Genomic DNA, 25,431 nt, shown 5'->3' on the forward strand with positions numbered 1-25,431 from the left:
ACACAACTAAAATGTGTATTTTAACTTAAATATTTTGGATTTATTATGGAAAAATATATATTTTTAAAGCATGAGTAGGATTTGGAGTCACACAACAATGCAAAAATGTTTTAAAAATCTCTAAAGGATGTTAATAATTATATTTCATGGCAAAGTTTATAGTTAGAGAGTGTGGACAGTGTTTTAAGTAGTTTTTATCATTTTTTAAATTACATATCTTACTTTTGCAGTTAGGCCAATGTACAAGACACATGTAATTTCTTGTGGAGAGAAATGGCACCCATTTGGTGGACTGGCCCAAAAAAAAAATTTAACTGAGCATAATAATAATTTTTAGAATAAAATCCTAATAATATGAACAACAACAAACTAAAGATAGACAGATAGATAGATAGATAGATAGATAGATAGATAGATAGATAGATAGATAGATAGATAGATAGATAGATAGATAGATAGATAGATAGATAGATAAATTAAGCATAGAAGGTATCTAGGCTAGGTATCTAGCTATCTAGCTATCTATAGTATGTTTTATTATATAACAGTTAAATAATAACAATAAATGTGTAATTGGAATTTCTTTTAAATTAACAGTCAGTATGAATAAAATGTCAAAATTGAAACATTGCAACCACATTTTATTTATTTAAAACGTTTATACATTTGCCATGCTGTGAATTTTTCAAATTATAAAATAGTAAATTATATGTACATATAATTATATATAATATATATAATAGTAATAAAGGCAGTTGTTTATTCATAGCCAATACTATTATAAATACATACACACTACACATATTTTATTATATTGACATTAAGAAATATAAATAATCATTAATTGTTGACTAATATATGAATTGACATCCATGAGCCTTTTAATCACGGAGGACTTTTTTGTGACATTCGGCAGAGAAATGGAGCTGTGGTGAGTGAGGACTCCCTGCCTTACGATGTAGACTTTTATATAATATAATATAATATAATATAATATAATATAATATAATATAATATAATATAATATAATATAATATAATATAATATAATGTGATAGTACATTCTATATAACATTAAATTTGATGTAATAGAATAATAGTAATAATAATCACAGAAGACTTTTATTATGACATTCGCCGGAGCCATGGTGAGACGCGTATGCCAGGGAAGCCACGCCTAGCAAGCTGTGGTGGTGGAGCTGTGGTGGTGCAGGCTCCCAGTCTCGAGCCGTATACTGTTGCTGCAGATTGGCAGTGGCTCGAGTGGCTCTCCCAAAACCCGAAATGGATTAAGCGGTTAACCGTGAAACACAAACACAAACTCCACCTGCCTCAGAGCAGTGCGCTCTACAGGTGAGCCACAGGATCCCACACCCCACAGGTGCTTTTATATTTCACTAATTTATTCTTTTCAGACATAAGGGTGAGTGAATGGAGGGTAAAAAAGAGACAAACAGTTCAGAAATTAACTAGCTAACTTAGCTAACCTAGCCTAGCTGACTAAACTAATGTGGTTAGTTATTAACTAGCTAGTTAGCATGCTAAGGCTCCAACCAGATAGCTTAAAGTAAGCTTGGTGAACTTATTTCCAATGGGTTTATCAACTATTGTGGTGCCTAATTGTATTAGTATTTATATTTTAAATAATCTTAAATATAAAATATGCTATTGCTACTATTATAATATCAGTAACGTTACCTGGCTATCTAGACTGACTAACTTAACTAACTTAGGTAGTTGGTATGTTAAAGAGCCAACTGGTTAGCTTAACAGAACCTCAGTAAACTTTATTTCAGGTGGAGTTATTAACTGTCATGGTGTCTAACTGAACTGGTGGTTAGTGTTTTTTATTTATCTTAAATTTAAAATATGTTTAAATTTAACTATTAAAATATTAACTTAAGTAAATAGATAGCATTAGCTAAATAAACAGATGTAGTGTCAGCTAACCTAGCTAAGCAAGCTGGCATACTTAGGAGCCAACTGGTAAGCTTGACCAATTCTCAGTAAACTTCATTTCAGATTAAATATATTAGCTAGGTTAGCTATTATTACTAGCCATTGTGGTGGCTAATTAGATTAGCAATTATTCGATGTATTTAAAATACAAAATGTTTTTTTTATTAACTTTACATGTGCAATAAGGCCTTCTCAGTGAGAACTTTAAAAATGTTAGAAATTAATCTGAGCTCAAATTCCACCTTGTCTTCTGCTGCCTTCAAGGTAATAGACTTTTGGTCTATTCTCATAAAAAAAAAAAAAAAAAAAAAAAACGGTTTATTTTATCTACTCCAAGAGAACGAAGCGAATAAGATTTATCGCAGTAGAACTGTGAATCATACTAGACTTTTACGTTTATTCACGTATTGCTAGTGATTTTATTATTTAGCTAAAAACAACCTGCAAGTGTTCAAGTGTTGTAGCAATAACAGAAGTGTAAGCAGTTTACATTACGAAATGTCTGCATCAATTTATTAACCTCAACATGCCTAAAAATCTGAGTTTCTCACTGGTAAATACAAGTTTGTGTTGCCGTTTATGTGCTCTCATGTTGTAAATACAATATTTCCGGCACGACTTGAAGGCAGCACTTCATCCACTTCGTGCACCTGTGACAGATTAGTGAGGAATGCAGTATCTAGTTAGCTAGCTAGTTACCTAGATTGGTAACTTAGAGGAAACTGACCAATGCTATACATTTCTTGCTATACAAGCTAAATGTACAATTTTCTAAAGGTGGTTAAATACAAAAAGCAAAACATAGTTTGTGAATTTATTTTGCTAATATAAAAAAAATATATATTGACACATTTAGTGCAGATAAATGTAGAGCACTTTATAGTGAGTAGTACTTAGTTAATTTGGTCAGTAGAAGCTGAGGTTGAGAAAATTGCAATCAAAGTATTCTACAAATACTTATTTATCACTATATTTAAAACAATCTAATAACTCGCAACTGTTTTTATATTTATGCAGTGACACTCGGACACAATAAGCAAAGCTGTGCCGTTGTGTGTGTGTGTGTGTGTGTGTGTGTGTGTGTATATATATATATATATATATATATATATATATATTGTTTATATAATGCTATTAATCCATACAATGTGTATATTTTCTGCAGGTAAAGCAGGACAAAAGAAAATTACATTCCAGAGTTGACCCTCTTTGACAAGTCATCTTACTTAAGGTAAGTTGCAACAACTTACTTTAAAACAAGGGTGTCAAACCCCTAGCTGTAGGCTTATATTCTAAACAGCAGCACACCTGATTCCATTTCTTTAATCAGTTGGTTAGCCTTCAGTCTTCTTTGCACGCTCACTGTTATTAATGGAACTAAGGTACTGGTTGGATTTCACAATTGAACACAATTAAAGTATATAGATTTATTTTATACTAACATAATAATGTAAAGAAAGCTTTCTTATGTATTACTTTAAATTATTGGTATGTAAGGCTACAGGTGTATTTAAAATTTGTTGTATTATATACATTATTAATATATTATATTTAAAAATATAAAAAGAGAGGAACATGATTTTATGTGCTAAATAAAATATCTAAAATATCTGTTGACGGTGACAGTTATCAAGTTTGAAAAACTAATCAATGCAATTCTATCAGAAGTTCACACACAAAAAAAAAACTCTTTTTTTTTTTTAACCAATACTTTATTTTGTGTAAACGGACACCATATTAGGTGTTACGAGAATACATACTTTGACCAGTGTCCAATCTACTCATTTATTGCTTTTTTGAGAAACAGAGCCTGAAATGCAATTTGCTTTCAAAATGCTCTAATTCACACTCAGTGTTACACTTTTAATCAAATAGTTTTTTACCTGAGTGGCACACTTTTTGGCTCAAACAAATGCACCTGTTTCCAATAATGTCTGGGAAATGTCCCACCAGGTCCTACACCAATGACTGACTACATGAAGTGTTTATGATCATAACTACTAACATGTTACTATAGTATACAGTATAGGACACTGAATCTTAATGGATGTTAGACTTTGTGATGTTCTGGACCTTGGCCTAAGCAAACTTTCTTTAACTGGAATTTTTAATTAGAATACCCTGCTCTACACTATTGTCATAAACCGATTGTTCTCAATCTGTAGTGCGGTTATCAAATCAAATCAAATCAAATTTATTTGTATAGCGCTTTTTACAACAGGTGTTGGCACAAAGCAGCTTTACAGAAACATGATTACAGGACAAAGAATCAGGCAAAACATTACACATAGAAAATACAGAATACAGAACCCCCAGTGAGCGCGGAGGCAAGGAAAAACTCCCTCAGAGCTGCAGGAGGAGGAAGAAACCTTGGGAGGACCAAGACTCACATTAAAGGGGGGACCATCCTACCACTGGTCAAACGGCTTTTAAATTAAAATTTAAAAAGTCTTTTATACATCCATATAGGTTTTATGTACTCAGGAGTGTAATAGCGCCACTAATGGCTTGGATGTAATCTGTAGTGGAGAGTAAGATGGTCGATGAGCAGCTGATCTGTGGTGGTGGTGGAGAAGAGCTGACTTCAGAAACTTCCATCGGTCTGGCCGGACAGGAGACGCGAGAGCCTGAGGGTCCAACATCGGTATCGGGTCAGACAGGTGGGCAGTCAGTAACTCGGAGGAAAGCAGAGAGATGGAATTAGTTTTTACTGGATTTATGCAAAACTGAGAATATTAAAACATTATCAGAGTGTGGCAAATGACTCCGGCAGAACTGAATAAAACAGCCTAACTAAAGGCAGAGAGCCAGAAGGTAACATAGACATGGAGGCACCCTGAAACACCAGCATCCACCCACTCCACCGTCCACAAACCTGAGTGACCGTGTGCAGTGGGAGAACAACAGCACCAGCATCTCAGTTTACCACAATTTCCTCTGTCCATGAACCCCTGAATCTGCAGCCTTATCTAAAGGGAAAAACATTAATTACCAAAAGCTAAACTAAACAAGTAAGTTTTCAGTCTAGACTTAAAGATTGAGACTGTGTCTGAGTCCCGAACATATTCGGGGAGATTATTCCAGAGTTGAGGCGCTTTATAAGAGAAAGCTCTTCCTCCTGCAGAGCTCCTCTGAATTTTAGGCACTACTAATAAACCAGCACCCTGAGATCTGAGTAATCGCGGTGGTTCATAACAGGAGATGAGGTCTTGTAAATACTCAGGAGCGAGTCCGTGTAGGGCTTTATACGTTAACAGGAGAATTTTATAGTCTATGCGGAATTTGACTGGAAGCCAGTGCAGTGCTGATAGTACTGGACTAATATGGTCAAATTTTCTAGTTTTAGTAAGGACCCTGTCTGCAGCATTTTGAACTAGCTGAAGTTTATTTAAGTTACTGCCGGAACATCCAGACAGTAGCGCATTACAATAATCTAGCCTTGAGGTAATAAAGGCATGTACTAATTTTTCTGCGTCATGCAGTGATAGGGCATTTCTTAGCTTGGCAATATTACGGAGGTGTAGAAAAGCTGTTCTAGTAACATTAGATATGTGTTTATCGAATGCTAGATCTGAATCTATGATAACTCCAAGGTTTTTAGCTGCTGAACCAGGGGTGGCTGAGAAGTCAGCCAGATTTAGCATTAAGTCTGATAATTTATTTCTAGCAGCTTTGGGGCCTAATAGGAGAACTTCTGTTTTATCACTATTTAATAGGAGGAAGTTGTGCGACATCCATGATTTTACATCTTCTACACAATCCTCGATTTTCTTTAATCTCACTCTGTCATCAGGTTTGGCTGATATGAAGAGCTGCGTGTCATCCGCATAACAATGAAAATTCACATTGTGTTTTCTAATAACTTTGCCCAGTGGGAGCATATATAATGTAAATAATAACGGTCCTAATATAGAGCCTTGTGGAATTCCAATTCGGTTATGATGGTTGGACTCAAATATATGACGTATGATGCAAATGTATGAAATTGGCTTCTATTTTAGCCAAAACCAAATCTGCACAATTTTTCCCTTGCTGTAAATGCAGTCAATCAGTCAAGACATGTTTTGCAGCCAAGACAAGTCTGTTTCTTTAGCATTGCACTGGAATTACCAGGTTATCAGGCCTCGCGCCACCAGTCTAGACTGGTGCAAGTCACATGCCTAAATCAACACTCACTGGTTTCAAACTGTGTGGAGCTGTTACAATAGACTAGCTTATATTGTTTCTGACACTGTATGTCATACTGCTACCACCCACCTTATTTCACCACACCCACATTTACGAGTGTACATGGCTTTTCTGAAAAACACTGTTGTATACGGCTGTAAGCACCACTGGATCATCCAGTAATATGACTTACCATGGTTTCATTAGTTTCTTTCTTATTGCATGACATACAGCATATACACACTAATTAACTGCTGTTTCACTTATACCAAATGTTTTCCAGTACCCTATTCTCCCTATATACTCCCTGTACTACCCTATACTTTCTATATCACCCCATCACTCATTTAAAACTCCACAACTGATCTCATCACTCTCCATACCTTTATTTTTACTTTCCATACTCCCCTATAAAAAACATATACTACCCTATACAAACATAAACTATCCTATACTACCCTACACTCTGTATACTACACCACACTACCCTATACTCCTTTAAGAGCAGTGGTGAATCAGTGGTTAGAGCAATGCACACCCTACACAAAATAAAAATCTGAAAACTGTCACATGTAAAAGTACTCCGCCTACCCAAACTGACAGATAAAAGAAAGCACTGATCAGAGAAACAGCCATGAGGCCCATGGTCACTCTGGAAAAGCTGCAGAAATCCCCAGCTCAGGTGAGAGAATCTGTCACAGGACAACTGTAAGACATGCAATACACAAATCTGCTCTTTATGAAAGAGTGGCAGGAAGAAAACTGTTATTAAATAAAATACATGGCTTTTATTGGTTGGATATTTAATTTTACTGATGTGCCAAATGTTTTCTGTTGGTGAAAGGTCTGAACTGCAGGCAGTTTTTTCCATGACGCCATGCTGTTGGGATGGATGCAGCATGTGGTTTAGCGTTGTCTGGATGAAGTATCCAAGGCCTTCTTGAGAGACCCATTGTCTGGATTGGAGCATATATTGTAATAAACCCATTTATTTGCAGTTCAGCATTAGTAGTGCTTTTGCAGATGTGTACGCTGTTCACAGCATAGACACTAATGCTACCCTGTACCATCAGAGATGAGGATTTTTGAACTGCAAAGTGAAAACTGACAATTATACTTTTTTTGTATAGCAATGGATCTGCTGTTGCACTTGGAAGTGCAACAAAAGTAAACAAAGATGGCCGCCTACTTGTCGTCATGAATCATTACGTGAACAGGCATCATCTACATTGGGGATGATAAAGTAAATTAATTGGATTTTTAAATTTCTCTCTTTAACAGGCCTCTAAATCACATCCACATACACAGGGTTAGCCTGGATGCTAAACCGCTAGTCACACCAGTATATGTTTGTTTGTTTGTTTTCTCTAATTTGAGGTAGTGTTCGTCTTTTGTGTCCCCCTCCCTTCCCCTTATTTCTCAAACAGAGGGAGAAAGAGAGAGAGAGAAAGTGTCTTTTTCTTTCTTGCTCTCTCTCTCTCTCTCTCTCACTCATACACACACACACACACACACACTTTCTCTTTCTCTCTCTCTCTCTCTCTTTTTCTGACTGAAAGGCTGCCGTTGCTCCCCCTGAGGGAAACGGGATAATGAGGATCCGTATGCCTCCGTTCTGTCTCATTTCAATTGGAAATGCAGCACGCACGCACACACACACGCCTGCAGTCTCTCACACACACACGCACACACACACACTCGTCCCTGCACTTTGGGTCGGTGATGGCGGTATTATCGGCCCTCGTTTCTTGTCTGACAGTCCATCATATCCGCATACACACACGGCTCCTCGACAAGCCACACTGCTGTCTCTCTGCCTAAACAGGCTGCTGCTGGCCACTGGCCTGCTTTTACACACACACACACACACACACACACACACACGCATCCTCTCTATCTCTTTCTCAGCTTTGAGAGCAGGACTAGAGCTGTACAGCCTTTTCTGGCACGGCCCTGTGCTTATTGATTTCATTCCTAATTCACTCTTATTCACATTTATTTCTCCTCTGCTGGTTTATTCTTTCTGCTCATCAATCAGCTGCACTGCGCAGGCTTTCCCTGTCCGTCTGTACATCCACAAACCTGTTTCAAGCAGACATGCATTAAAAATCAAAGGGTTTTGGTTCTGTACAGGAAAATTTCTGTTTAATTCAAATGTATATTTTAGCACTTTTCCTTTGTGTCTGTTTATCGTGATGGAATAATTACGATTTTATTTATACTGTATTTTAGTATTAAACCAGATCAAAGTGCTTATGTCCATATTTAACAATAGTGATGACTGTAGATTAACTGTAGGTAAGCTGAAGTATGTGTTTTGTACTGTCATAATAAGGTAAATATGAACCCAAAACATAAAAAAAGTATTATTGTTTTTTGGGAACAGTTCAAAGAGTTACTGTCTAACTTAAATATATAAATATATTCCAGTTAAGTAAAAAAAAAAAAAAACTAAACTGTGGCACTACTACATAGTACTGTATATACCTTATGTTAAGTATACAGTAGTTGCTATTTATTTGTGTGTATATATATATATATATATATATATATATATACATATATATATATATATATATATATATATATATATATATATAGGTATAGATATATAGATATATATATATAGATATAGATATAGATATAGATAGATATAGATAGATATAGATATAGATATATAGATATATATATATATAGATATAGATATAGATATTTATATAATTTACCATGTTAAACTAAAGGTCAGAAAAGTTTACCTGATATTATCCAGTTAATAGTGGAAGTATGAAGGCAAACATCCAAAAATGTCTAGATGTATAAAAAGAATAATATAAAACATAGTTTTCTTCAACAACAATGACTATTAGTCAGGTCAGAAAGTTGGATGATCACCATCCCTTCTAAAAGAATTTGATGGAGCTCCATCATTCCAGAGAATGCACTTCCACAGCTTAATCCAGGGGGGTTTATACCCCTCTGTAGCCCACACCTGGCATTAGGCATTGTGTCAGTGAAATCATGTTTGTTTATTGGTTCCAGAGGGTCATATTCTATTGGGCGCACTTACTGTATGTATAGAAGATAGACAAGCTCTGTGTGTGAGAATTCGTACACCTGTGTCAGCAATGGGTGTGATGAAAAGTAGCTGAATATTGCATTTATTAAACAAAACATTTGGACACATAGTGTATGTACTGTATGTCTGTAAACTTAAAGCTTTTCAACAAAAAATAAGATAAAGATTATGTTGTGTTTTATTTTATACTGTATTAATTGGTATTCTTTATTAAATAAATTAAAGAATACCAATAATGGTTAGTTTAACAAAAAAGTTTTACAAACCAAAAGTAGACAAAAAGTATACTTGTTCATAAACCTTATCTTTATCAATATCTCATAGAGAAGATGTGCCACCTATGATAATTCAGAACAATTCACATAAACAAACAGATAAAGAAGCAAACAGTAAATAAATAAATACATATATAAATAAATGCAGCTTTAAAACTTTTATTCTCACTTTAGAATCAAACTGACTAGAACAGTGTGGATCAATTTTTAATACAGGGATTAAGCCTAGTACTGGACTACACAGCATTTTGAATGGAGATTTTCCACTGAAAAATCACTGAAAAATATATACAGTGCCCTCCATAATTATTGGCACCCCTGGTTAAGATGTGTTCTTTAGCTTCTCATAAATTGAGTTTTGTTCAAAATAATATAGGACCACGATGGACAAAAAGAGTAAAATACAACCTTTAACTCAAGTGAATTTATTCAGTAGGAAAAAAATCCCACATTAAGAAATAATTATTTAACATCAAATCATGTGTGCCACAATTATTAGCACCCCTGATGTTAATACTTTGTACAACCCCCTTTTGCCAACAAAACAGCACCTAATCTTCTCCTGTAATGTTTCACAAGATGGGAGAATACAGAAAGAGGGATCTTTGACCATTCCTCTTTGCACATTCTCTCTAAATCATCCAACGACCTGGGTCCTCTCCTCTGCACTCTCCTCTTCAGCTCACCCCACAGGTTTTCAATGGGGTTGAGGTCTGGGGACTGAGATGGCCATGGGAGGAGCTTGATTCTGTGTGCGGTGAACCATTTCTGTGTAGATTTGGCCACATGTTTAGGGTCATTATCTTGCTGAAAGACCCAGTGACGACCCATCTTCAGCTTTCGGGCAGAAGCCACCAGATTTTGTTTTAAAATGTCCTGGTATTTTAGAGCATTCATGATGCCATGCACCCTAACAAGGTTCCCAGGGCCTTTAGAAGAGAAACAGGCCCACAGCATCACTGATCCCCCGCCGTATTTCACAGTGGGCATGAGGTGCTTTTCTGCATACTCAGCTCTTGTGTTACGCCAGACCCACTTTGAGCATTTGTTGCCAAAAAGCTCTATCTTTGTTTCATCTGACCAAAGCACACGGTCCCAGTTGAAGTCATAGTACCGCTTAGCAAACTCCAAACGTTTGCGTTTATGATTGTGAGTGAGAAATGGTTTCTTCCGTGCATGCCTCCCAAACAGCTTGTTGGCATGTAGATAACGCCTTATGGTTGTTTTGGAGACTTTGTGACCCCAAGAAGCTACCATTTGTTGCAATTCTGTAACAGTGAGCTTTGGAGAACTTTTTATTTCTCTTATCATCCTCCTCACTGTGCGTGGTGGCAAAATAAACTTGCGTCCTCGTCCAGGCTTGTTTACCACTGTTCCAGTTGTTTTAAACTTCTTAATAATTCCTCTGACAGTAGATATGGACAGGTGTAGGCGAGTAGCGATTTTCTTGTAGCCATTGCCTGAAGTGAAGGTCAACACACATCTGCCTCACTTGAATGGTATGTTCCTTTGTCTTTCCCATGTCGAAGATAAATGGCCTCTGTGTCACGTCATATTTATACCCCAGGGAAACAGGAAGTTGTGAATTACTAATTAAATGTTCCTACATACTCTGATCAACTTCGTAAACTACTGTAGAAGTGACAGAAATACTTTTATTAAATGTATTTCCTAAGAATTGTTAGGGGTGCCAATAATTGTGGAACAGGTGATTTTATGAAGAATAATTATTTCTTAGTCAGGGATTTTATTTCCCCCTTAAAATTTACTTGAGTTAAAGGTTGGACTTTACTTTTTTTCCCAACGTGGTCCTATATTATTTTGAACAAAACTCAATTTATGAGAAGCTAAAGAACACATCTTAACCAGGGGTGCCAATAATTATGGAGGGCACTGTATATTGTCTACCAACCCAATATGTAAAAAGTTAACCTACAGTATATGAACCTACATAGTGTAAGTATGTTATTAAAAATAATAATTTTCCATTTACATGCTTAATACACTGATTGAGCAGCTAAGGTTGAGGTTAATACATAATATTTAAATGATTTTAAAATCTTTCCTGTAGTTTATCATTTTAATCCAAAACATAACAAGGAAGCGTTTCCAAAAATGTAAAAGCTTACGTCAAGTTATTTGTATCTTTGTACAGCATTTGAGAACCATCTTAAAATAAAAGAGTTCCCAAAAACCTTAATAATTAATGTAAAACTGACACTCTTAAAGTGGCATTGATCCTAAAATTGTCAGAAAAATTGCTAAGATTACTTATCAGGAAACACCCGAGGCGTAGATGTATGAGACTTTATGACAACAGAAAAATACAATATAATTATACAGTATATTTGTTTGTTTAAGTGCAAACAAAACCTATGAAGTCAATTATAAGAAGGAAAAATAAACAGCATTTGAAGTGAATGCAGTATTCAAAACCACGTTTATAAATTATCATCCATCATTAAATGTGACAGCAGCCTAATAAAAGAATGACGAGCGTAAAACATAATAAAGATCGCCCACTTAACAAGATCTGACACGCTAGCAAGCACGCCAGCCGGCTTTTAATTTTCCTCAGTCGTTTGTTTAAGCAATTAGCGGCCGGTCCAGCAGCGACCACCAGGGTCAGCTGGGGTATGACGGGAAAGGTCAGGGGGTCGGGCTGCGTTTGCGGAGCGCGTGGTAGCTGCCAGTTTAGCGCCGGCGGTCCCCACCTATTAGCCTTAATATTGACAAATGCATAACAGTGGTGTCAAATACTCATCGGTGATGCGCCGCGCTGGCGTGCTCTGATGCCGGTCCCTCTAGAGCAGGCGGCAGATAAACAGATTCTCTTCAAACAATTCCAATGACAGCCAAATAGCCTGCTTGTCGCTTATAAAAAACCCTCTAATGATGGGTGTCAAGGGAGCGGCCTGCCTCCTTGTAGCAGACGACTCCCTTGTGTACAAGGATGGTTTGTGTATGTGTGTGTACGGGTGTGTGTTCATAAGTGTGTCTGTCTGTGTGTGTGTGAAGGGAAGGGGGAGCGAGAAAATAATAACAATCCCTAAAATATTCCGATCTGGCCGACTACACCAAGCAAGCATCCCAACCAACAAACCTTTACTGGTTTCCGAAGCCTTTTCATCTCATTTGCTCTCATATCTGCCTCTCTCTCTCTTTTTATCCCTCTCTCTCTCTTTATCTTTTCCCCATCTTCCTCCCATCCGCGGCTCGTTGCCTCCTTTGCGTTCCCGTATGCAAAGTCAACATCCATTAGGATAACCATTAAAGTGCAGCTTTCGGGAAGCGCAATTTTTATCATTGACAATTGGACATGATGGGTACACGCGCATCAGAACAGAGGCCCGTCCTCTCGGATCTGCAGCGGAATGTGCTCGTGTTCAGGCTGGGTCTCGGGTGTGTTCAGGCGGGATTGTTATATCCAGACTACAAGACTACGCAGCATATTCCCTGCGACGAGAGGGTGAGACATTAAAGGCGAATTCAGAGCTGTGTTTTTACTAATGCAATGCTGCGTTAAACATGGCGCTGCCTCCCCACACATCCACACATCCACCACCAGCAACATTTTTCCAATTAGCACTGAGAGGAAACGTGAGAGAGGCTGTTAAACGAACTCTCAGCATTTTATTATCCGCCCGCTTATAAATCCACGTCATCTGCTGCTAATATACTGACTGACAACGCTAACAACGTTGACAACGCTAACAACACTGACGACTTTGACAACATTGCCTGTCTTCTCTCCCCCAGTATATTGACAGCATATTACACACTGTAACACTCTTTTTACCACTTATTTTACACATTTTTTTTAATATCAGAGCTTAATTAAGGGCTCATTCTGCGTTCACTAATGTCCAAATTTAACACTTCATTATGACCTGTATTAATACACAATTACATTAATTATCTTTTACATGGAAATCACTAATAATTGCCTAATATTTGACTCGTCATTCAAATTATTGCCAATTATCAATCCTGACTTAACATATAAATCGCTTGAATTCACACTTGATTACTGTATAATTGGCAGCCTATGATTCCTATAGATTCTTGTTAAGGTTAACACTTAAGCAGCTACTTTGAATAATTTCCAATAGAGTTCCTTCTAGATCAAGTTCATTTTTGTCCCATTTTCTAATGAACACTGCAATGCCAAATGTCATGGGACAGAAATTTATGAGTATAATGTTCCATCATTTTTGCCGTGTCCTGTAGAAGATAAAATAGAATGTTCCCTCCATCTGACACCCACTGTTAGTCCTCATTCCATAATTTCCATAACTTCCAAAATCTACATTGCATTGCCATAAGCACAGTGGCCAGTGTTCAGCCTCACTCACAAGGTAGCACCTCACAACCTATACACAATACATACAAACAATTTCGAAATGTACAGGATTTAATGGATTAAACACTGTTTAAAATCTGTTTAAGACCCACCTACTCGCAGCAAAAAAACAAGCCAGCAGAGCATTTTTCATTTGGGGGAGGAGCAACATAGTCAAATTCACAGGCAGAAACAATCAGAACCTTAATCTTATTTAGACAGAGGCCAGTAGCTTTTTAGTTCCACTTTGGACACTGATTAGTTGCATGTATTTTTATAATTGATCATTTATTATAAACAAAAAACAGGTGCACTCCATCATGGGATGGTGCATAGTAATGCTGCTTTTGCGCATGCGCACCAACCGGGACCATTCATTTGCTGTAACCCGTTTGCTAGTTCAGGAAACAGCACTTTTTACATGCATTAATTGGACCAGTGGCCAATAAGAACAGCCGAGAGGCTCGTGTCTCTGTGACGAGACACGCTAACGGCTCTTGATTAGCTCCGTTTATCTCTAATTAATTACCTTTACCTAATTAGACGCCCCGTTTCGGTGAGACACAGAGTCAAGTAGGCCTGATTATTAGCCTGCTCATTGGGCCTTTTACAAAAGGCTGAAATTAATGGAAGGCGTGGAGAGAATCAGCCGTTTTAATTGCACAGGTGTTGCCTTATGGCGACGCTTCATCATCCCGCCGATTATTAGTGGGGTTTTTCTACAGGGGGACTTTCTGAGAAATTCACCTTGGCAACGCCTCATTAGTTTGGCTTGTTATTGTATTATTTATTACGTTTGGCCTTCCCCCCATTACACGGATTGATTCATGGACCCTCGCTCATTCTCTCTCTCTCCCTCTCTCTCTCCCGCTCTCTCTCTCTCTCTTCCCCTTGCTTGCTCACTCACACTCCTACAAAAACTGCTTTTCCACTGCAGGGCTGAACGGTTCTGAGCACGGAAGGTTACCGTACTGGAGGCTTTTCCACATGGACACAGTTCAGGCTAAATTGGGCTCAGTTTTCTTAACACAGTTAGCTTTCCATATTTTTTGGCCACACAACCATTTAGTGGGAGGGCTTAAAAACTAATAGATCTGCCCATTGGCTAGCTGAGCTGGGCCTGGCTGAAGAAATAGCAATGTTGGATGAACCTGGACGCTGACATGCTAACGCCACATTAGCAATGCTGAATGAGCCCAGTCACCAGGATGCTAACACCACATTATCAATGTTGGATGATTCCAACTGCTGACATGCTAATGTCATGTTAGCCACATTAAATGAACTGCAGTTGCTGGCTTGCAAACGCCACATTAGCAGTGTTGCACGAGAAAAGTCACTGGCATGCAAACTCTGTGTGAGCAACGATGGATGAACTTTGTTTACCAGCATACAAACAACAATTTAAAAATGGTAATCACCCAGTTATTGGCAAATTAATGCTACATTTGTGACACTGCACACTGGAATGAGCCTAGTTGCTGGTATGTTATTACTATGTGAGCAACGTAGAACGAGCCAAGTTGCTGGCATGCTAACACCACATTAGCAATGTTGGATGAGCGCAGTTGCCAACATGCTAACACTGCATTAGCTGGAAGTTGGAACCCTAGTAGTTAGAAGTCTATAGTAATGTTGGATGAGGCTTATATCTGGCATAACAACGCACAGCTCTTTATTGTGCATTTAGTTAGCTAGTTAGCATGCTAGTTTTGCAACTTAGCATGCTTTAATGCAATGCAGTTACTCTTTCTTATTAAGCAACACAACAAATGGAGAAAAAAAAAATAAATCATGTTAAAGTGTCTCTCCCACAGTCTTGGCAACACTACCTCTCTCTTTTTCTTCTTCTCTGTGGTATTCTGTCATTTTAAGCATAATCAAACTGGGAGGGGGGTGGAATGAAAATCTGGAGCGGACCATTGCTGATAGGGATCATTAGCATACACCGTGTAAATACTGATCACCTTTAATTAATTAATAAGAGCTGAAGTGCAATTTACAGCGGAGAGTTCAGCAGGCCGTACCTCTCACAGTGTGGCTCGCAAGCCAGATTAAGAAATTGACCCTCATACTGTAAAACCTCTCATAATAAAACAGGAGCGCACAGCCTGAATTAACTGCCCTACCTACATTTTGTCCGAGCAGCGTCTTCATCAAAGAGCCTGTTTCAAGTCATAATCCTGACAAGCTCCTGCTATACTGCCCTCCCCCCAGCTCTAAAGATGAATATTATTACAATGGAGGGTGAATATATAATGCTTACGGGGCCCATGCAAAATTTATCACACGCATATTATATAGGTGGGTCATACAGAGACGTGTTAGGCACTTCTCTCACCCGCCGCTCCACATCAAACGAGCGAGATGTCGAAGCATCGTAGCTTTTGGTTGGTAAATGAATGTTTAAAATAAGGGATTAACGATTGACCCCGCCCTCTAGCTCTACTTGAATAAAATGCAGTCACAGTTTAACACCTGGCCTGAATCAGATTAAATGAGTCAACGATTTTTCAGTGCCAAACATGTTTTTTTTGTATCATAATTGAAAATTACTCATTGGTAGGCATCAGATCCAAAGTTATTGTATCCAAGAAAAAACAATGCTAATTTTAAATGTATTTTAAATACACTAATCTACTGTAAACGTAAACATAGCCTAATATTAACTACAGTGAAATGAGGAATCCTTACTACTAATATTGGTCTGTATTATTTTTATAACCTTAAAGCAGAAGCATACACAACATGACATTTTAAAATTTTAGCTTTGTCTGAAATGTATGAAATGCTGCCTACTAACACTTTTCCCCCAGGCCCCCAGTAATGTCTTAATCAAAATTTAGGTATCTGGCCTTCTAATGTTTTTAGCAAAAATGCTAATAGCTCAAAAATGCTCACATCATGGTTAAAACTATATGTATAATACAAATCTAACTACAGATTTGTTTTTTCAATGTTTGTTTTAAGAATTATAAATCATTGCCATAAAAGACAGTTCAGATTAGGAAAGTTTAGGTAAGGAAAAAACTATTGGTAACAATATTGGTATTAGATGTAAAAAATGGTTTTGCCAGTTTATTTTATCAAAAATGGTATCAAAAGCAGTAAAATTAAACTAAAATAATTGCAATGTATTACGTTCTATTAATAGTAGCAGTTTTCTTTTAAATGCTACGTGCTACTGTATATAACTATAAATCTTGAGTTTCTCCTTAAAGATCAATAAAGTTTCTTTTATATCTCTGCTGCAGATCAGCAAAGATTAAAAATGACGTTAAATCCACTCCAGACATCACCTGGCATTGCTCTGAATGGGGGGAGAGTTGCAGTGGTCCTGACATGAAAATTGTTAGCCTTTTGAAAATCGGTATTGATTGTAAATGTCACCGAGTGACTCTCTGTGCAGGTTGACAGCTTACAGTGAGGCACCTCAGAAAATGTCCAAGCTGAAAAATATCAGCGTGCCGAGCGGGGAGCGCAGCAGGAGGCGGCGGGGGGCTCTGGGGGAAAGCTGCGGCCTAAAGGAGATAAAAATAAGATGTGCCAATGACAAAGATGCATTGACCTGCATCAGGCACAAAGAAAGACGCCCTTGACCAGCGTGGGCACGCGGGCTGAAGGAAGGCTCGGTCATCGCCACTTCGTCACTCATCAACCTGCCGCCTGCATCACCAGCTGCTGCACTGCTCAAGTCTATGTTTGGATCACTTAAAGTGATGGTTTGTGCAAAAATGATTCTGGTTTCCTATTAACTTACATGCAGTCAATTAGATGAGACATGTCTGGCGTGTTAAGTGTGTTTTTGCAGTTTTGTACTGGAAGCTTATATAAACCATTTAAACAAAAATCATGTTACACAAAAATAAGGATATCAACAAAATAAAGTCAAAAGCATTTTTGGCTTTGGAGCATTGCTGTGAGAATTTGATTGTTTTTTTTTGACATGAGCATTAGTGAGGCTCGGATGTTGGAAATTCACCACCCCACCTCACCCCCAACTAGAGTTTAAATTCTCTGCCTGAGCCCAACCCGATACCCTACCCCAACACAGGCTGAGATTTCCCACCACTTTCCTCGGGCAGTGTTGGGGCGGCCACAAGAAAATGGTCTGTGATGTAGGCGTAATTTTTTTTATCCTATTTATTTTTTTTATATATATAGCTATGGCATAATGATCACAATATAGCAAAGTAACAAATCAAAACAAAACTGTGTTTGAAAAAATGTTACACAAGTTAAAATGCTGTAATCACTCAGCTCTGGGACACACACGTCCATAAAATAATAGGTCTATGCTTCTTTAGTGTTGTAATGTTAATTAACATCACTCTAAACAGATTTTGCTCATTCAAACAGCCTGATTTCTTTTTTAAAAAGGTCCATCTTAATGCACTACTTACAAAAAGAAAGTTGGGTTTAAAACAGGCTTGGGCTCATAATGATGGGTTGGGCTTGGGAAAAATAATTTTTTGAGATTTTTTGGGCCTGATCTAGGTTCTACCCCAACACACCAAAAAAGTATTGGATGGAGCTCCATTAATAAGAAGGGGTATCCACAAACATTTGGACATTTATGAAATTTATCTAAAAAAGCAGAAGATTTTTGTAGAATATTTTAGCATCCTGCTAACGGCATGACTAAATCAAAACTAAAGACAGAGTACAACACTGCTATACTGTGGGTGGGGTAAAAAGAAAAAAAAAAAACTAGATGAACCACTGTCTGACCCCAACTTAAATTACAAAAAAAAAAAAACTATACTGTGTTTTTGAAAATCGATACAGTAATGTAAAACAAAATATTGCAAAACCTTGATATAGTGATATCTTCTAACATCTCAAACATCATTTATTTACTCACATTTTTTAAATGCCAGTTTCCACTCACTAGTTAGTATCCCCTCTCTACATGCCTTCTTTAAGATACCTGAAACCAGCAAACTGACACTGTGTGAGAAAGCTCTACCTATGCTAAAGGTAAGTAGCTGTAAATAAGGTTAAATAGGCAGTTGGAATGCTGGGTTAGCATAGATAGATACTTCAGTATCAGTATCCACAGCTGGAGCTATTTTAGACTGCATTCACTTTGAACCATAAACCATTTAATATAAGATGAAGAGAATTCTGACACAACGGTTTAAAAAACAAAATGGTGAAAGTGGAATCGAAGGAATGCGATGAATAATATTAAGTTGTTTTATTTTAGTTTATTTTATAGTAGGTAAAACCCTCATGATCTTTAAATTACTTGTCCTTTAGTATTAGTTTGATGCTAATATGGTGGTTATTGTCTCCCATAACATTTTAGCATTATAACTGCAGACACCACACATCTGGTTTGATTGTCTGCAATTTTACTGTAAGTTTTGATATCTCTATAAATATTTTTTTTTTAACCAACATGTCAAAAAATTGACCAATAGCCTTCCACTTCATCTTATATCCATTTAAAGTCATTCTAACCATCAGGACCTGTCTTGTCTCCTCTCTTTCTCTCTGTCTGACCAGGTCTGATTGCACCTCTGCCCATAAGTGTGTCTGAAGACATCTGTAACCAACCATGGTCAAGGTAAGTGACCTGGAAATGAAGAGGCAACCAGACACAAATGCATTCTGCAGCCTTTATTCTGAAGACAATGACCAACTTCTGTGGATATTTTTAACCTCATAATTACATCTTTCTGTGGTTTTACACAATTATTTGATTGATGCTAAAGAAGACACACCTAAAACATGTCTAAGACTGATATTTGTGAGTGTAAAGAACATTTATGAAGGCATTAAGGCTTTGTATTTTTTACTGTAGCTCTGCCTTTTCATGACCACTATTGCAAACAATGGTCAAATTCTTTTCCACCAAAGCCAAAATGACTATGATTTTGTGAGACACTTGCTCTAAAATGGAGATTATATACCAATGTAAGCTATGAATACTATTTACAGTGACATGCAAAAGTCTATGCCATGGGATAGTATGAAGTATGTACAGTAAGTTAGTCATGAATCGTTACCTAAGGGGGGATAGCTTGGGAACGCATGCCCTCTTGTGAGTGAGGTTGAACACCGGCCAGTGTGCTTATGGCAAGGCCAGAAAGTGGGTGCAAATTAATAGGACATGTTATTTCTTTAGTGTCAAGGCTAATATTACAACCCACAGTGAACAGCATAGCAGTGCAGTGAGGGGTAAGGATGGTGACCAGTGGTGTCAGGCTAAAATTGTCTGTCTAAACAGTCAAGGAACTCTGGCAGAAATCACAGCTACATTCAATGCAGATCAGTGTGGTGTTATTTATATTCTGTAAGACATGGCAAAAGTCATGGCATGTTTTGGCATGTCACTATTAGTATTGGTCTTAATAAATTTGTATTAGTCTTTGCATTTTATGATATTTAAAAAAAAAAAGTATATAAATATACAGCTTTGGAAAAAAATAAGAGACTACCGTATTTTTCGGGCTATAAGGCGCACTTAAAATACTTATTTTTTCCCAAAAATCGTCATTGCGCCTTATAATGCAGTGCGCCTTGTGTATGGATTTTGCTTGTGTTTACTGACCTCGATTTTTATGTGGTACACGGCGCTCTGTTGTGCAGAATTCCTCACCCACGCCAGAAAAAGATCCCCCTCTTGGGCTAGCGCGCGGTTACCTTTGACTGCCGTACTGCCTCTCGGCTGTGGTTCAGGGTAGCTAGTTTCCACTGTAGCTCCGTGGCCAGAACAAGGTGCCGGTAAACTTTCCTTTCCACCCGTTCTGGGGTAATAGCACAAACTGTTTCTTTTTAGCGCCCACTTCTAAGTAAAGTTAACCTCTTAACACGCGCTGGCCCACCGGCGGGCCAGAAATATTTAATATTTCATAACTGGCTGTGTTTCTGAATAGTTATGAACAGTTACAGGTTCAATATAGACATCCAATATACCATTTTAAAGCTTAGAATCTCTGCTTTTGAGCTATTTAGCCTATTTAGCGGAATATCCTTTCAGAAAATAAACATTTAGGGCGAAATATGCCTTGGTTATGATTTTAATAATTCATAACTCTCATATTTGCGTTTATCGTTCGTCCATATTTCATCGAATGCGGTCATGTCATACACCATTCGAACCGTCTGGCTCTCCGGATTCCAGAACTGTGCTTTTACTGTAGGATGTATGTTTCATGAATTAGAGCTGCGTCAGAGCGCATGTTTCCAGTAATAAAAGGCTCTCCTTTTGTCCTGGGGTAACCTCCGGTCACTGCCGCCACCCCCCCGAACACACACCCGCGCTCAGCCACAGGTCCTACCTTCAAAACGCGTCCAGACTAAAGAGAATCCATCAATCCAGTCTCCTGTAATCCACAGTTATATCCAAACAGCGCTGGAAATCATCCAGAAATGAAACTTATCCAATCTTTATCTCTGTTTTAAAACCGTTTTATTCACCGAATTCGGCACAACACGCTATTATAGTCAGAAGCCTCGCGGAGTAATGCTGTACTTGCTGTGCTTCAACATAATATTATGGTCTGTCGGAGCGTTGCGGCTACCGTTGTCAGGAGCGTCGCGGAGTAATGCGTACTTGCTGTGCTTGTTGATTTATTGCTCAGAGATGTTGTTATTTTTCACAGATATTGTGAAGGATTTATTGCTCAGAGTTATTGTTACTGATATAAATAAAGTTTCATTTAGTGCGCCTTATAATCCAGTGCGCCTTGTGTATGGACTAACACTAAAAATAGACCGTTCACTCATCGTGCGCCTTATAATACGGTGCGCCTTATAGTCCGAAAAATACGGTACTTAAAAATGACAAGTTTCTTTGATTTTACCAAATTAAAAAAACTCTGGGAAATAATCAAGAGGAAGATGATGATGATCACAAGCCATCAAACCAAGCTGAACTGCTTGATTTTTTTGCATCAGGAGTAGCAAAAAGTTATCCAAAAGCAGTGTGTAAGACTGGTGGAGGAGAACATGCCAAGATGCATGTTTGAGGTCTGAAAGCTCAGCATTTTGTTTTTGTTATTTCAGCAAATAAATGCTCTAAATGACAATATTTTTATTTTTATTGAATAACACAATAATGTTCATTTTGCTCAAACATATACCTATAAATAGCAAAATCAGAGAAACTGATTTAGTAACTGAAATGATCTCTTATTATTATTTTTTCCAGAGCTGTATACTGTATATATTCACTCTGTTCTATGGCAGCGCTTTTTATTAATATCACAGCATTTGAAATTTACAAAATTTCCAGTTGGCCTTTTACATTGTGTGAATATTTCATGACAAATGGAGAAACAGAAACGGTCCAGGATTACTTGGAATGAAACTACGTTACATTCAAGTGCGAAAGGTCATTCCTTTCTTCTCCTATAAAGTTGCCATTTTGGAGATGCAAGAACAGCTGCGATTTGTATTCTATTTGTTCCCTTATAACCACTTCTCGTTTCTCTCTCGCTCTTCTCCATTTGCTTGGCAGAGTACAAAGTGCATAGCTTTGTGATTTATCACCGTGTCCATGTTTTGTCCATACACAGTGTATATAGCTCTCGAAATAACAATTGTGAGACTGCAGGCAAAATACATCTTAGCCCGTGCTCTGTACGCTCTGAAATATGCATAGCCTGCACTTTCTGTCTAGAAAGAGAACCTACGGAGTTCGCAGAGCGATGCTCACCAGCCATGTGATTTACCTGACACATCCGTATCGACATGGTTAATCAGTACAGACACATACGCACGGCAACTTCCTGTATTTGTCTACGTTTCATTGCCCGCTTGACAAAGGCCTTTATTTCATCAGTTAACTGTAAGCGATCACCCGATGTGACAAAGCCTTAATGAGGGCCTGTTCTGACTCCCTGAGCACTTCACAGAGGCTGTATCTGGGAGAATAGCAGGCAGGCTGCGCGTGTTCAATGGATCGGAATGAGTGAAATTAGCAGAAATGATATGACACGCTCTGTCATTACAGATTATGTTATGATTTGGCGCTGCGTCAGCTCTGGCATATTCCCCAATGGCCTTAATTCCCTTAAAAAAAACGAAAAAAAAAAAAGTGTACAGCAGGTATTTAATGTGGGATGAAAGCCATTGTGTCACATTAGACATTTAATACACTTTCTGTGTGCAGGTTTCTTCAGCTTTAAACTGTCTATGTCTAACATATGTTCAGCCCCACCTTCTTATCACTACGCTATTAGTCTGCATATAAGTGCCTGCATATACATCAATCATTTACCAAGCCATTTCACACCACCGTTTCCTGATTGACCACTAGACCCTTCATGATGACCAATTTATATGACAAGTATACTATCCCAGGAATAAGTGTGATAAACGATGTCTGTATATCTATTGAAAGACAGTTCCGTGCAACGGCAAAATACAGCATGAGAACTGCATAATAATGAAAGTACACATTACTTTTAAAGAGGGATGCATTTTTAATCCTTTTTATTTATACATAAAATACATTATACATACACATAATACACAATAATGTTCTAAATATAGGAAACATACATAAATTACATTTTTTTTATACAATATTGTGGTCAGGCAAAACGTATGTATGTTTTGTCCATATATATTACACAATCAATTTAGTAATCAAGTAATCAGTTTAGTTGATGTGACATACCTGTTGACCACAGCTTTAATATCAAATCTAAATAAATATGACTTAATTAAAAAAAGACCAGAGTTTTTATTTGACTGTTTAACTGATACAATGTGAAAAGAATGCATCATCTCTGGCTGTTCCTGATGAGATTTAATTCCTTAAAAGTGACAATCCATAAGATTTGGGATTTAGTGTCAACTCTGGTGAAAATGTCTAATTGCACACAAAATGTGGAAAAGTACTTTTTAGGCACTCCTTAACCTAAAACCTACCAGACCACATTTTTTTCCCTCCGCACTCCACAACACTACAGCTTTCAATTCAAAAGAAAAAGTCTAAAGTAATGCTGCTTCAAAAACAAGGAAAAATCCTCCTGCAGGTATTCAATGTGGCACATTTCTCCGTTCTGCTTCAGAAACTCTATTTCCCATGATACACCTGCACTCAACTTTCTGGATATGCCAGATTATATAACTCACCGGCGTTATGGTTCGCCTTCCTCGCCCGATATTGAACCTATTTTATATATAGCTCTTCTGCCTCACATTTCTTTTGTGTTTTGATCCTTTTCTTGCCAATTTTTGTTTACTGACCATCCCTTTGCCTTGCCCTTGTGCTCTGTTTTGGATTTCCTGTGTATGACCTCCAGCATGATTCACTCTGGTATGTTGCTTATTTACGCTGCCATTTTGCTTCTTGCTCTGCCTACTCTTAACTACTCTTATCTGCCATTTAATAAACCATTTTTATTGTATCCAGGCTTGTCTGTTCCATGTTTAACTCCCGTGACATTATTAGGCTATTAATTAAAACACTATGTGTGCCAATTTCTACAGCTTTAAACATGTCTGTCTAAGCCCTGCCTTTTCACCACCACTATTAGCCCGTTTGTGCCTGTTCATACATCAATCATTGGTCAAGCCACCTCCCACCACAGCCTAAGAATTCATAAAGACAAATTAGGTAAATACAGACCTAGGCCTGTCACGATAAGAATTTTTTGTGGACGATATATCTTCCCAGAAATTATTGCGATACACGATATTTTTTGTCATTTTAAGACTATTAAATGCCACTGAAATAATCATAACAGAACAGCATAAAAAACAATTATACACTTTTTAAAGACAACAAAATTTGAATTAATCGTTTATTATAATTGGTTTAGGAATGATATACTTATTTATTTACCTACTGCAGTTCACACTGTGTGTAAGGAGTCACAGGTATTGAAGAATGACTGGCTAAAATACTGTTTACTGCTGTATATGTGAACAATCATACAAATACACACAATAGACGAAATTACGATTATCAAATATTATTGAGGTCATGTTCATTTATTGTACGATAAATCGATATTGCAATTATTGTGACAGGCCTATACAGACCAGTTGAAAATTATGTATACCTATGTATTGGCATGAAATGTTGACATGTTCATTTTAATCCAGTATGAATCTATTGTGGGTACAGTTTCTGCAGTTTAACATGAATCTTTCAAATGTGTATGCTCTTTCCAGGTAACAGCAATAATGTGCTATATGGACCTATGTGTGCCTGCATAAACATCAGTCATTGCTCAAACTTCTTTCCAACACAGCTGATTGACAACACTGCCTAAACATGCTGCGTTACATAAAATAAAACATTGTCATTATTGATTGTTATGATTTGACTGTGCATCAGCTCTGACATGTTCACCATTGGCCTTAATTCCCTGAAGAAAAAGAACTAAAGCAGGTATTTAATGTGGGATAAAAGCTGCTCTGTCACGTAAGACATTTAATAGGAAAAAAAAGAAACAAACAAAGAAATGAAGGACACGTGTCTGAGCATACGTGCCCTCACTGTTAGTGAACGTCAGTCAGGAAATAAATAGGAAATCAGGTGGCGGCGCTGGCAGAAACAAAATCAGCGAATGAAGGAGGCGCTTTGAACTGCCGAGATGCTGCCATGTCACTTTAGCAGGCTATTAAGGCCGATTAATGGGCGAG

At 37.5% G+C, this 25,431-nt stretch overlaps 1 long non-coding RNA gene across 7 annotated transcripts in view; it reads left to right on the forward strand.

The window, feature by feature from the left end:
* Positions 1–1,198: 1,198 nt before the first annotated feature.
* LOC103036598 (uncharacterized) overlaps positions 1,199–25,431 on the forward strand; it is a 70,485-nt gene continuing 46,252 nt past the window's right edge. For 5 of the 7 annotated variants that reach the window (XR_007439141.1, XR_002650673.2, XR_002650670.2 and 2 more), the window contains exons 1-3: positions 1,199–1,380; positions 3,124–3,189; positions 19,330–19,390. This is a non-coding gene — a long non-coding RNA (uncharacterized LOC103036598). Of the gene's footprint in view, positions 1,381–3,123; positions 3,190–17,227; positions 17,541–19,329; positions 19,391–25,431 lie in introns of all 7 variants that reach the window. The other 2 variants (XR_002650671.2, XR_007439140.1) reach the window with 1 other exon arrangement.

This window comes from Astyanax mexicanus, chromosome 5, assembly GCF_023375975.1.
Source record: "Astyanax mexicanus isolate ESR-SI-001 chromosome 5, AstMex3_surface, whole genome shotgun sequence".
Taxonomy (NCBI): domain Eukaryota; kingdom Metazoa; phylum Chordata; class Actinopteri; order Characiformes; family Acestrorhamphidae; genus Astyanax; species Astyanax mexicanus.